Raw genomic sequence first — 14,020 nt, 5'->3', positions numbered from 1 at the left:
AGTCTGTAGAAGCAATCAAAATAGAGATCCTTTTAAGGACTGGTACTTTTAAGCAATTGGATGCTACTTTGTCAATTGCTTTTGCTAAGATCACCATTTTCACAATATTAATTTTTCTAATTTATGTCAAAAAGTCATTCTTCAAATTGTTTCTTTGGTGTTTAAAATCTTTTATTATTTATGAAAATTTATTTTATATGCTTTGGTGTGAAGGTGTTAGATCCTCTGGAACTGGACAGTTGTGAGCTGTCATGTGGGTGCTGAGAATTGAAGCCAGACCCTCTGGAAGAGTAGCTCTTAACTGCCAAGCTATCTTTCCAGGCCAGATGTTTTACATTTTTACTTGTAGGGCTAGAGAGATGGCTTAGCAGGTAATGGCATATGCCACTATGTCTGAAAAGCTCCATTCCGTTCCTGGAAGCTATTTTGTGTAAGTTGTCCTTGGACCTCCACACACCCACAGTGGCAAGTGAATGTGTATACACACACAAAGAAAGAACTCAATGTGTACACACACACAAGGAAAGAAGTGGAAAATATAATAAAGTTTTGATTGTATGTGTCTTCCCTTTGGTTTTTCAAGACAGGGTAGCTTTGGAGTCTATCCTGGAACTCGCTCTGTAGACCAGGCTGTCCTCGAACTCACAGAAATCTGCCTGTTTCTCCCCCTCCAGTGCTGGTATTAAAGGTACGTGCCACCACCACCCAGCTTTATTATAATTGCAGGTGCCTTTAACAAACTTTTAGCTTAAAAGTTAGGTTTATTCCTAGGCAGTTAATTTTTGAATAAATTTCTAATTATGTGTAATTATGTATTTTTTGTGTATAGCTATGTGTATGCGAGTGCCCTCAATGGCCAGAAGATAGCACTGGATCTCAGGGAGCTGGAGTTGCAGGAATTTGTGAGCTGCCCAAACTCTAGTTCTCTAGAAGAGTAGCATGGTCTCTTATCACTGGGCCATCTCTCTAGTCCAATCCCCTAGATGTTTTAATTTTTGCAGTTGCTAAAGCAATTGTTTTATTTCTCTCTCATTAAGCTCAGTATTTATATGGAGAAAAATCTATTCTGTAGGTTTATTTGGTATTCTGCTACTGTGCCGAAAATGCTTATGAGATCTAAGACACTTTTGGATCTTTCAAGTACAGTATCTGAGAGGTAATTTGACTACTTCTGTTTTCTTTTGGCTTCTGTCTCTTGTCTTATTGCTTTGAGTAAGATTTTAGCACTGCATTGAATAAGAGTGAAGAAAGTGGATTATTCACCTTCTTATTCGAAATGAAATGCTTTTCGTTTCCTCCCATTTAGTACAATCCTGGTGACATTGTTGACGTACATGGTCTTCATTATGTTTCTGTGGTTGATCTTTATTGTCACCATAACTGAATTTGGGCCATTAGCATAGGACATTTCTAGAGAGACAACTCTCCTGGAATAAACCCGGGGAATGTCGGAGGCACTGGTCAATGGGCTGGGCTCCCATAGTAAGGAAAGAGGACAAAAGAAAAAAGCAAACTGAGCAGAGCATCATCATTCTCTGCCTCGTCGCCACTGGCACAGTGTAAAGAGCTGTCTCAACAGCCTGCCACAAGAGCTGGAGCCACTGTCACTGCCATGGTATCCCAATATGACAGGCTGTATTTGCTCCAAAGCCTGATACAAAATATACCCTTGGCTTCTGAAGGTACGTTGGTCTGGTATTTTGTCAGGACAACGAGAAAAGATATAAATCCAGAACCTTGGTACCAGGGTGGGAATCATTATTGTTATAAATTTGACCTTGCAGTCCACAGGCCTTAGGAATAAGGTCACGGGAGGAATGTAGAAGAGTTCCGAGTTGTTGGCTAGAGAAGTGCTCGGACACTGTACTTAAAGCTTAATGGATGGGACATGGGAAGACCAAAATGCCAATAGAAACGTAGAGAGTGAAGTCTGTGCTCATGAGGTTCCAAGGGGGAACAAGGACTCTACTGGGAACTAGGCTAGATGCCATTTGTCTTACATCCTCTCAGAGAATCTGGCTGCATTCTGTCTATACCCTGAGGAGCTGCAGGGACCTGAAATCAGAAGTGATGGACTAAGTCTGGCATAGGAAATCTCAACACATCATACTAATTCCTCTGATCAACTAATTTTTAAATCACATTTGTGTGTGATTTCTTTCTGGGTCTCCCAACATTGGAGTCTGCTAGGAGCAAAGAGTGGTGTGTTTAAATAGAGTTCTCTTGCCTTGTCTACCATTTATGAAACTGCTGATCCTGGACTAGCCAAGAGTCAGGCATTCAACATGTCCATCTTCTTTGGGAGCATCTCTTCTTTGTATAGCAACAGCATCTACTCCACACACTCTGCTTTCCAAGCCTTAGCACTATGCAGGTGCTCCCATGTCCCACCTTCTCCAGAGTTTATGTTTCGGGCTCTGCCTACTTACCAAGTTGATGAGAGGACCCTGAACACTTTGAAGAGTGGGGAAGGGGAGCAAAGAGAGGACTGAGATCTGAGCAGGAGGCTCAGGCTCTATGTTTTCATAAGTCACCCCACAGTGAACGTTCTGTGGGAGGAAGGGGGCTGTGGAAATCAAGCCTTCCAATGGGTCTGAGTTTCTGTTTTCCATCCAGCTGGTTGTGAAATGCATGGCAGAAAGGTACCTCTAGAAGTCAAACTTCCTGCCGACCTCGGGTGACAGTAATAGTTCCTTACACTTACATGGAGGGCTGGACTAGAAACCACCATTCCCCTTAGCACCCTAATCAGATGCCAACCTGAAAGGATCAGCATGTCCATATCTGCTTCCCCTTTCTCTGTAATAGTGCCTACAGTTATCTCCCACTGGAGGGCTGTAGCAGGGTGTCCTCAGGCTCTCTGACGTAATCCTAGTATTCATGACACCAGAGTAAGGAAGGTCAACCCCTTGGTTCCTTCTCATGATGGCACCTAGCCACTGTGATTAGGGAAGGGTACAATGAACATCCTGTGCAGTGCCCACCTATCATGAAGCAGTCACTATCTCACTAAATTCCCCAGCATGATGCCAGCCTTGCAAGAAGAGTGGGTTTGTCCTACGAGTAGGACTACCAGTCACTCTTCCCCAGGCCCACCTGGTACGCTTTGGCTGAATCATCTGCTTACTAAATAGGACTTCTTGAGTCCTGTGGAGTAGCTGAGAAAGGGGACCTGAAATACATTCAATAGGTAATGTGGGGTGACTTTAAGAAAAGTTATCTTGAGTGGATTTCTGTCACTGCTAGGTAACAATGGGGAAGATAATGGTTGCTGGAGCTACGTCTCAGAATGGGCAGGCGCTGGGCTAGAAGCGGGTCTCTCCCAGGCATTCTGAGGCGGGCTAGAGAGCAGGAGGCAGCCAAGCGGCAGAGCTTAGGAGGCCTCGATGACAGCGGAGGCGGCAGAGCCCAGTCAGTCCCTTCCTGGCTGGACCACCGAAGCCTAGTGAAGAAAACTGAAGGTCCAGTTGATTGGATTTCAGTATTATGTCATAACAGACAGATAATCGTCCACTTGTTCATCAAGATGGAAAACTCAGATTCTAGCGATCAAGGAAATGACCAATCTGCAGCACAGCACAGAAGGCAAGTGGATCGCTTGGATCGGGAAGAAGCTTTCCATCGATTTGTAAATAATCTAAGCGGAGAAGACTATCGACTTCTGAGAGACAACAATTTGCTAGGCACCCCAGGTCAAAGTACTGGGGAGGAGCTGTTCAGAAGACTACAGCAAATTAAAGAGGGGCCGCCTCTGCCGCCGCCGCAGAGCTCAGAAGAAAATGGAGACTCTTCAGAGGACGAGTCCAATGGTGACTCCATAATAGATTGGCTTAGCTCTGTCAGACAGACTGGCAATACAACAAGAAGTGGTCAGAGAGGAAATGAGTCCGGGAGGGCAGTGAGCCACCCTAATCTAAACAGTGGTGATTTCAGATTCAGTTTAGAGACTAATGTTAACCGTAATAATGGAAGCCAAACCTCAGAGAATGAAAACGAACCATCCGCTACACGTCTTAGTGTAGAAAACATGGATCGCAGCCTCCAAAGGCAAGTGGAAAATTCAGCATCTGAGACATCATCTGCCAGAACACCTAGGTCACAACACAGTTCTGCTGAAGCATTAACAGATGTGCCATCCACCAGAGGTCGGAGGAGGGCAAGAAGCCCGAAACCAGAACACCAGCGAAGAACCAGAGCCAGAGCTGAAAGAAATAGGTCTTCTCTGCACCCAGCAAATGAAATTCCACGAAGATCTCATTATAGCATCTCATCTCAGACTTTTGAGCAGCCTTTGATAAACGAGATTGAGGGAAGTTCTAGAGCCCCTCACCATGGGACTTTAAGACACCAGATAACTGGATCTGAGTTGCTAGGTAGAGGTCGTTTTGTGGCGGCTGGGTCAAGAAATTCTGCCGCTCAAGGGACAAGCTCTTCAGACACAGATACCAATGGTGAAGCGGCAGGATCTGGTCAAAGACTTCCAACCAGAGACCTCCAAGTCAGAAGAGTTCTGCTGGCAGAAGACCGGCAGAGAGATGGCATAGCTAGCAGAACTCGGTCAAGGTCTCAGATCCCAAACAACACGGTCACTTATGAAAGTGACCCTGGAGGTTTGATAGGCACCTTTACACTTTCTGAACGTGCAGCTGGGAGAAGCTATGTGAGTACTCCCAGGTTTACCACTCTTACAATCTCCAATAGTGGATCATGGGAAACTACATCTCTTCCGATTCAAACCAGGTTAAGGCAGAGAACAACAGCTTTTGGTGAGCTTCCATGGAGTGGAAGAGGGAGCTCTGGTGGTAACAACTCTGCTTCCATCCCCAGCTACAACCCTGGCTTCAGTTCCATTGATCAATATTCAGAAAGTATCTCACAGATGTTTGAAGGAGGTATTGAAGCAACCCGACTTTACCCCTTTAATGACAACCACCTAACTAGAGGACCCACCAATGTACAGATTAATAACTTGGCAACGAGAAGTTTTGGTGAAAACGATGCATTGAAGACATGTACTATTTGCATTACTGAATATACAGAAGGTGACAAACTTCGTGCGCTACCTTGCTCCCATGAGTACCACGTCCACTGCATCAACCGCTGGTTATGGGAGAATAACAGCTGTCCCATTTGTCGCAGGGTCGTCTTTTCTTCCTGGAACAGACATAGGGTTGTATAATGAGAACAGAACTCTCGAAGCTGTGTTGCTGGAATAGTGACTGGCAAATGGAAATCACTTCCTTTATCTCCATGTTTTTGTGCGGAGCTTTAATATAAAGTCACAACCTGAATCGAGTCATTGCTTTCTGAGGGATTCGTGTCTTTTCTCTAGTTTCTCTTTCAGAATAGAAAGAATATTTCAGACGCGACGTGCATGTGGACACTTTTAAATAGCACTCCTATCTCTTGGGTTTTGTAGGACGAATACAAGTATTTTTAGTGGGAGTGGCTTTTTTATTTGACCAAGTCCATGACTATTATATATTACTAGTGTTGCAGACATTAAAGATAAGGTTGCTCATATAGGTGTCAGGTGTCCAAAGTATACTCAACCTTTGTAACAGGCAGAGAGCACACATGTGAGGGTGTCTGCATTTCCCCTTCAGTACACTTCACTATGTTTATGATCAATAACAGTGTTGTAATTGAGTTACCTAGTAAATGGTTCTTTTCAGAAAACTGTATTTAAATGTACCTTGCTGTATCATGCTCCACTTGGCAAGGTCTGAGGAAAGAGTATTTCCCAGTCACACTTTAAGCAAATAAAAACAGCTGTGACCTCAAAGAAAAACAGAAAACTTACCTCGATGCTTAGATCCATTGCCAAAAGTAAGATCATTAGTTTCAGTGACTGAAGCTAAATAAGATATTTCCAGCAATGCCTGTATAGCAGTGTTGAGAAAAACCAGAATTTATATTAAGAATTCCAGGAGGCCAAGCTGTTTCTGGCTCGTGGATACATCATGGAAAAACATTGTTCCTCTTTTAGACAAAACTTTCTAGTTACTCAGGAAGATTAATAAGACATTGTTGTATTACTTCAATCCTTTTTCTGTTTTCCACTTTAAGACTCTGTAAAATGTTTCTCTCAATGTTCTCTCGGCATATTCGAAGGAACAAGTAAGCTGAGAGTATTCCTGAGGTAAAGCCATTACAGCTGCTGCCTCCTTCCGACCCTGACATTTCTCTTTCCAGGAAGGCATCCTCATAAATGGTTCTGAGAATTCTTTCTTTCTTTCTTTCTTTCTCTCTCTCTCTCTTTCTTTCTTTCTTTCCTTCCTTCCTTCCTTCCTTCTTTTTTCTTTTCTTTCTTTCTGTCCTTTTTCCTTTCTTTCTTTCTTTCTTTATTAAAAATTTCTACCTCCTCCCTTCCTTCCCTTCTTACTCCCCCTACTTCCCTTCTCCCCCCCCTCTCCAGTCCTAAGAGAAATCAGGGTGTCCTGCCTAGTAGGAATTCCAAGGCCCTCCCCCCTCCCCCCAGGTCTAGTAATGTGTGCATCCAAACAGACTAGGTGCCCAAAAAGCTAGTGCATGCAGTAGAATGAAAACCCAGTGCCTTTATCATTATCTTCTCAGCCCTCATTTTCAGCCACATTCAGAGAGTCCGGTGTGATCACATGCTTATTCAGACCCAGTCCAGATGGCCTTGGTGAGCTCCCATTAGATCAGTCACACCATCTCAGTGGGTGGACACACACCTTGCGGTCCTGACTTTCTTGCTCACATTCTCCCTCTTTCTGCTCTTCATCTGAACCTGGGGTGGTCAGTCCAGTGCTAGAATGTGGGTCTCTGGCTCTATCCCCATCCATTGCTGGATGAAGGTTCTATGGTGATATGCAAGATATTCATCAGTGTGGCTATGGGAGAAGGCCAGTAAAGGCACCCTCTCCTCTGCTGCCCAAACCTACCTGGGGACATCTCCTTGGACACCTGGGAACCCCTCTAGAGCCAAGTCTCTTGCCAACCCTAAAATGGCTCCCTTAATTAAGATATCTACTTCCCTGATCCCATACCCACTCTTACTCCATCTCAACCATCTCATTCCCCCAAGTTCTCCCCAATCCTCCCCTTCTCCCATCTCTCTCCCCATCTCCCCTTCTCGCATCTCTCTCCCCATCTCCCCTTCCCCTCAAACCACCCCCAACCCTGAGCTCCCAACTTTTGCCTGGAAATCTTGTCTACCTCCAATATCCAGGAGGATAACTATATGTTTTTCTTTTGGTTCACCTTCTTATTTAGCTTTTCTAGGATCACAAATTATAGGCTCAAAGGCCTTTATTTATGGCTAGAATTCACTTATGAGTGAGTATATAGCATATTCATCTTTTGGAATCTGGGTTATCTCACTCAGTAAAGTATTTTCCATTTCCATCCATTTGCATGTAAAATTCAAGATGCCATTTATGTTTACCTCTGAATAAAATTCTAAAGTGCATATGTGCCACACCTTCTTTATCCATTCTTCTATTGAGGGGCACCTAGGTTGTTTCCAGGTTCTGGCTATTACAAATAGTGCTACTATGAACATATTTGAACAAATGCTTTTATAGTATTATTGGGCATCTCTTGGGTATATTCCCAAGAGTGGAATTGCTGGGTCTTGAGGTAGGTTGACTCCCAATTTCCTGAGAAACCACCACACTGATTTCCAAAGTGGTTGCACAAGATTGCATTCCCACCAGCAATGGATGAGTGTTCCCCTTACTCCACATCCTCTCTTGCATAGGCTATCATTGGCGTTTTTGATTTTAGCCATTCTGACAGGTGTAAGATGGTATCTCGAAGTTGTTTTTATTTGCATTTCCCTGATTGCTAAGGAGGTTGAGCATGACCTTAAGTGTCTTTTGGCCATTTGAACTTCTTCTGTTGAGAATTCTCTGTTCTGTTTAGTACCCCATTTTTAATTGGGTTAATTTGAATTTTAATGTCTAGTTTCTTGAGTGCTTTATATATTTTGGAGATCAGACATTTGTCTGATGCAAGGTTGGTGAAGATCTTCTCCCATTCAGTAGATCTCCATTTTGTCTTAATGACGGTGTCCTTTGCATTACAGAAGCTTCTCAGTTTCAGGAGGTTCCATTTGTTCATTGTTGCTCTTATTGTCTGTGCTATTGGGTTTATACATAGGAAGTGGCCTCCTGTGCCCATGTGTTGTAGACTACTTCAAACTTTCTCTTCTATCAGGTTCAGTGTGGTCAGATTAATATTGAGGTCTTTAATCCATTTAGGCTTGAGTTTTGTGCATCACGATAGATATGGATCTATTTTCATTGTTCTACAGGTTGACATTCAGTTATGCCAGCCCCATTTGTTAAAGATGCTTTCTTTCTTCCATTGTATAATTTTAGCTCCTGTGTCGAAAATCAGGTGTTCATAGGTTTGTGGATTAAATTCTGGGTCTTCTATTCGATTCCATTGGTCAACATGTCTGTTTTTATGCCAATACGGAGCTGTTTTCATTACTGTAGTTCTGTAATAGAGTTTCAAGTCAGGGATGGTAATCCCTCTGTAACTACTTGTATTGTATAGGATTGTTTTGGCTATCCTGGGTTTTTTTTTTGTTTTTCCATATAATGTTTACTATTATTCTCTCAAGGCCTGTGAAGAATTTTGTTGGGATTTTTATGGGGATTGCATTGAATGTATAGATTGCTTTTGGTAGAATTGCCATTTTTACTATGTTGATCCTCCCAATCCAAGAGCATGGGAAATCCTTCCATTTTCTGGTATCCTCTTCAATTTCTTTCTTCAAGACTTAAAGATCTTTGTCAAATAGATATATTTCACTTCCTTGGTTAGAGTTACTCCAAAATATTTTATGCTATTTGTGGCTATTTTGAAAGGTGATGCTTCTCTGATTTCCCTCTCTGCTTCTTTTTTCTTTGTGTATAGGAGGGCAACTGATTTTTTGGAGTTTATATTGTATCCTGCCACATTACTAAAGGTGTTTATCAGCTGTAGGAGTTCTTTGGTAGAGTTTTTGTGGTTGTTGATGTACACTATCATATCATCTGCAAATAACAAAAGTTTGACTTCTTCCTTTCCAATTTGAATCCTCTTAATATCCTTATGTTGTCTTATTGCTATTGCTAGAATTTCAAGCACTACATTGAAGAGGTATGGAGAGAGTGGACAGCCTTGTCTTGTTCCTAATTTTAATGGAATGGCTTTAAGTTTCTCTCCATTTAATTTAATGTTAGCTGTCGACTTGCTGTATATTGCTTTTATTATATTTAGGAATGAACCTTGTATCCCTAATCTCTCCAAGACCTTTATCATAAAGGGGTGTTGATTTTTTCAAATGATTTTGCAGCATCTAATGAAATGATCATATGGTTTTTTCCTTCAGTTTATTTATGTAATGGATTGCATTGATAGATTTTTGTATGTTTAACAAGCCCTGCCTCTCTGGGATGAAGCCTACTTGATCATAATGTATAATTTCTTAGATGTGTTCTTGGATTCGGTTTGCCAGTACTTTATTGAGAATTTTTGCATCGATGTTCATGAGATTTATTGGTCTGTAATTCTATTTCATGGTTAAGTCTTTGTGTGGTTTTGGTATCAGGATGACTGTAGCTTTATAAAAGCAGTTTGTCAATGACTCTTCTGTTTCTATTTTGTGAAACACATTAAAGAGTATAGGTATTAGCTCTTCTTGGATGTTCTGGTAGAATTTTGCATTGAAACTATCTGGTCCAGGGCTTTTTTTGGTGGGGAGAGGTTTCTGATGACAGCTTCTAATTCCTTGCAACTTACAGACCTATTTAAATTGTTCACCTGGTCTTGATTTAATTTTGGTATATGGTACATATCTAAAAAATGTCCATTTCTTTCACATTCTCTATTTTTTTTGGCATACAGGCTTTTGTAGTAAGATCTAAAGATTCTCTGAATTTTCTCTGTGTTTGTGATTATATCCTCCTTTTCATTTCTGATCTTGTTAATTTGCATGTTCTCTCTCTGCCGTTTGTTTAGTTTGGATAGGGGTTTGTCAATCTTGTTGATTTTCTCTAGGAACCAGCTTTTTGTTTCATTGATTCTTTGGATTGTTTTCTGTTTCTATTTTGTTGATTTCAGCCCTCAGTTTGATTATTTCCAGTCATCTACTCCTCCCTGGTGAATCTGCCTCTTGTTTTTCTAGAGCTTTCAGGTGTGCTGTTAAGGCTCTAATGTGTGCTTTCCCAGTTTTCTTTATGTGGGCCCTTAGTACTATGAACTTTCCTCTTAGCACTGCTTTCCTAGTGTCTCATAGGTTTGGGTATGTTGTGTCTTTGTTTTTATTGAATTCAAGGAAGACTTTAATTTCTTTCTTTATTTCTTCTTTGACCCAGAGGTGGTTCAGTAGTTGACTGTTCATTTTCCATGAGTTTATAGGCTTACTGGGGTTAGAATTGTTGTTGAATTCTAACTTTATTCCATGATAATCTGATAGTACAGAGATGGTTACTACAATTTCCTTGTATCTATGGATGTTTGCTTTGTTACCAATTATGTGATCAATTTTTGAGAAGGTTCTATGATATGCTGATAAGAAGGTATATTCTTTTCTGTTTGGGAGAAATATTCTATAGATGTCTGTTACGTACATTTGATTCATTACATCTGTTAGTTCTCTTATTTCTCTGTTAAGTTTCTGTCTGGATGACCTGTCCATTGGTGAGAGAGGAGTGTTGAAATCTCCCACTATTATAGTGTGTGGTTTGATGTATGTTTTAAGTTCTAGTAATGTTTTTTTTACATACATGTGTGCTTTTATATTAGTGGCATAAATATTCAGGATCGAGACTTCCTCCTGAAAAATTGTTCCTGTTACGAGTATAAAGTGTCCATCTCCATCTCTTCTGATTAATTTTAGTTTGAAATCAATTTTGTTATGTATTAGTATAGCTATACCCACTTGTTTCTTTTGTTCATTTGATTGGAAAACCTTTTCCCAACCATTTTCTCTGACGTAGTGTCTGTCTTTGAGTTTGAGGTGTGTTTCTTGTAAACAACAGAATGTTGGATCCTGTTTTCGTATCCATTATCTTAACCTGTGCCTTTTTATAGGTGAATTGAGTCCATTGATATTAAGTGATATTCATGACCAGTGGTTGTTAACTCCGGTTATTTTTTCTGGTGGTAGTGTTTGTGTGTTTCTCTTCTTTGAATTGAGCTGGTGGAGGGTTGTCACATGCCTGTGTTATTATGGGTGTTGTTGGCTTCATTGGTTTGTGATTTTCCTTCTAGTATGTTCTCTAAGGGTGGGTTTGTAGCTAGATATTGTTTAAATCTGTTTTTGTCCTGGAATACCTTGTTTTCTCCATTGATAGTGAATGCAAGCTTCGCTGGGTATAATAGTCTGGGCTTTCATCCATGGTCTCTTAGTGTCTGCAAAACATCTATCCAAGACCTCCTGGCTTTCTTGGTTTCCATTGAGAAGTCAGGTGTAATTCTGACAGGTTTCCCATTATATCTTACTTGACCTTTTTCCTTTGCAGTTCTTAATATTCTTTCATTATTCTGCATGTTTTGTGTTTTGATTATTATATAGCAAGCAGATCCTTCTTTTTTTTTGATCCAGTCTATTTGGTGTTCTGTATGCTTCTTGTACCTTCATAGGAATATCCTTCTTTAGGTTGGGATAGTTTTCTTCTATAATTTTGTTGAATATATTTTCTTGTCCTTTGAGCTATAATTTTTCTCCTTCTTTGTAGAAGGAGCTGTGAGCAGGCCTGCTTTTCATCACAGCTCCTGCATGGCTAGTTTAGCCCCAGAAATAACAACACACAAATTGTATTCTTTTAAACACTGCCTGGCCTGTTAGTTCTAGCCTCTTATTGGCTAATTCTCACATTTTGATTAACCCATTTCTAATAATCTGTGTAGCACTACGAGGTGGTGGCTTACCGGGAAAGATTCAGCATGTCTGACCTGGCAGCTGGCTTCATGGCATCTGACCTGGAGAGGAGAGTCATGGCATCTGCCTAACTTCCCTTCTTCCCAGCTTTCTGTTCTGTCTACTCCACCTACCTAATTTTCTGTCCTATCAAAGGGCCAAGGCAGTTTCTTCATTAACCAAAGAAATTAACACATAAACAGACAACCGTCCTCCATCATTTCCCCTTTTTCTGTTTAAAAAAGAAAGACTTTAATTTTAACGTAGTAAAATTGCATATAACAAAACAGTAATGAAGCAAGAATTACAGTTGCAATATCTATATCTATTTTATCTTTTATCATAACAATGGAAAACTGTAACTATCTATCTATTCTTTAACTCCATCAAAGACTCCAGAAGGATATAATATTACCTAAGCAAACAAGAAATAAGCAACTTTTAAAACTCTAGAAATGACAGAGACATATCACTGCCTGGACAGTCACCCAAAGTTCTTTTGTACCCTTAGGACATCCATCTTCAGCCTACAGGCCCATAGTATCCAGCAGACACTTCCATGAAGCAGGAAAATTCAAAGACAGTTCAGTCACTTTCTGCTGTATCCTGCAGAATATCTCACAGACTCTTTCATAAATCAGGAACCCCAAAAGACCATCTCACCTTTAGGCAAGTTCAGCAGTCCTGTCTTTGTGTGTTCTTTGTGTCCAGTTTATCCAAAGTCCAGGAAAGAGCAGTTTCTTGCCCAAATGGCTAACCAATTCCACAAGGAGCCTCTTCGATGCCCATCTTCCTCTTGAAGTAGATTGGTGCTGCCAGGTGCAGACATATCTCATTGTCATGAAAAGCCCTAAGTTATTAAAACATTTAAAATGCCATATTCTGTAGTCTTTGAAAGATATGAAGAATGCCTATCTAACTGAAATATATCTCTATATATCTAGAAAATCTAACTAAAATGACTACAAGCTTGACTATTATTGGTGATTATCTATTAACAACCTATATTTCCTAATTATACATTACATTTTTAAATGAACTACACATCATAAAACCTTAATCAAGAGCAGAAATACATATACATATAATAAAATTGACCTTAAATTTAAATCACTAAAACAAAATCCATATCAATGCAAATTATTCATATCTATATCATATCCCCTTTAAATGTAAGCACATTTGTAGACAATATTTGGGAATATGGGCACGGTTATTTCTCTCCAAACTGCTTCGTGCTGAATGGGGGTGCTGTTAATCAGATCTTTCATGGTGTAACCTGTGTGCTAGGTTCATCTCAGTTGGCAGTTGAGTGAAGTAATTTTCTGAAGGTGTTCACAGCAACCTTTCAGGAGGGCATGGTCTATCATACCATATTGGGATAGAAGCAATCCACAGGGTCTCATCCTCTGTGAAAACAAAAGAACACATCTAAGCATCATAACCTTAGATCCAATGATGGGGAACCTCCACCAATCACATTCAGTTTTGGGCATATGCCCCTTGGGCCAAAAGAAACATATAAAAACATCCATGTGTATTTGTTTCCTTCTCTTTATTTTCCTCCGCTCCGCTGGAACCCTGGTTTTGTCAGCTCCCCTTCTTCAATTTATTAAAGCTGAATATTTTATATTATGCTATTCTGGTTAATTCCAATTGCCGGTCATTTATGCCCCTTCAATCCAAATTTTGAAATCAAGTTATTTTCAAAATATCTATCTTGGATTAGTTCAGCAGCATTTATAAACAAATATCTTTTAGCAGCTGTTGCTCCTTCCTCAGCATTCAAACAATTCAAAGAGAGCATAATAGCATACAGTATCAAGATTCTCTGTGTATTTTCTATCTTTGTGCAGCTTTATTTTAACCTCTATTTCATTTATTTTTACTTTTTGAGACAGGTTCTTTGTATATCTTTGTCCTGGAATAACTCTGTAGACTAGGCTGTCCTTGAACTCACAGAGATCCACTTGCCTCTGCCTCCCAAGTTCTGGGATTAAAGGTGTGTGCTACAACACCTTGAACTCACAGAGATCTGTCTGTCTCTGCCTCCCAGGCATTGGGATTAAAGGTGCATGCTATCACACCTTGAAGTCACAGAGGTCAATCTACCTCTACCTCCCAAGTGTTGGGATTAGA

General features: G+C 40.5%; 1 pseudogene; it reads left to right on the top strand.

Annotated features, from left to right (window-relative positions):
• Window positions 1-3,526: 3,526 nt before the first annotated feature.
• LOC142840175 (E3 ubiquitin-protein ligase RLIM pseudogene) lies at window positions 3,527-5,179 on the top strand (annotated as a pseudogene).
• The last annotated feature ends 8,841 nt before the right edge of the window (window positions 5,180-14,020 follow it).

The sequence above is a fragment of the Microtus pennsylvanicus genome, chromosome X (assembly GCF_037038515.1).
Source record: "Microtus pennsylvanicus isolate mMicPen1 chromosome X, mMicPen1.hap1, whole genome shotgun sequence".
NCBI classification, from domain to species: domain Eukaryota; kingdom Metazoa; phylum Chordata; class Mammalia; order Rodentia; family Cricetidae; genus Microtus; species Microtus pennsylvanicus.
This window is presented reverse-complemented; position numbering and strand designations above follow the sequence as displayed.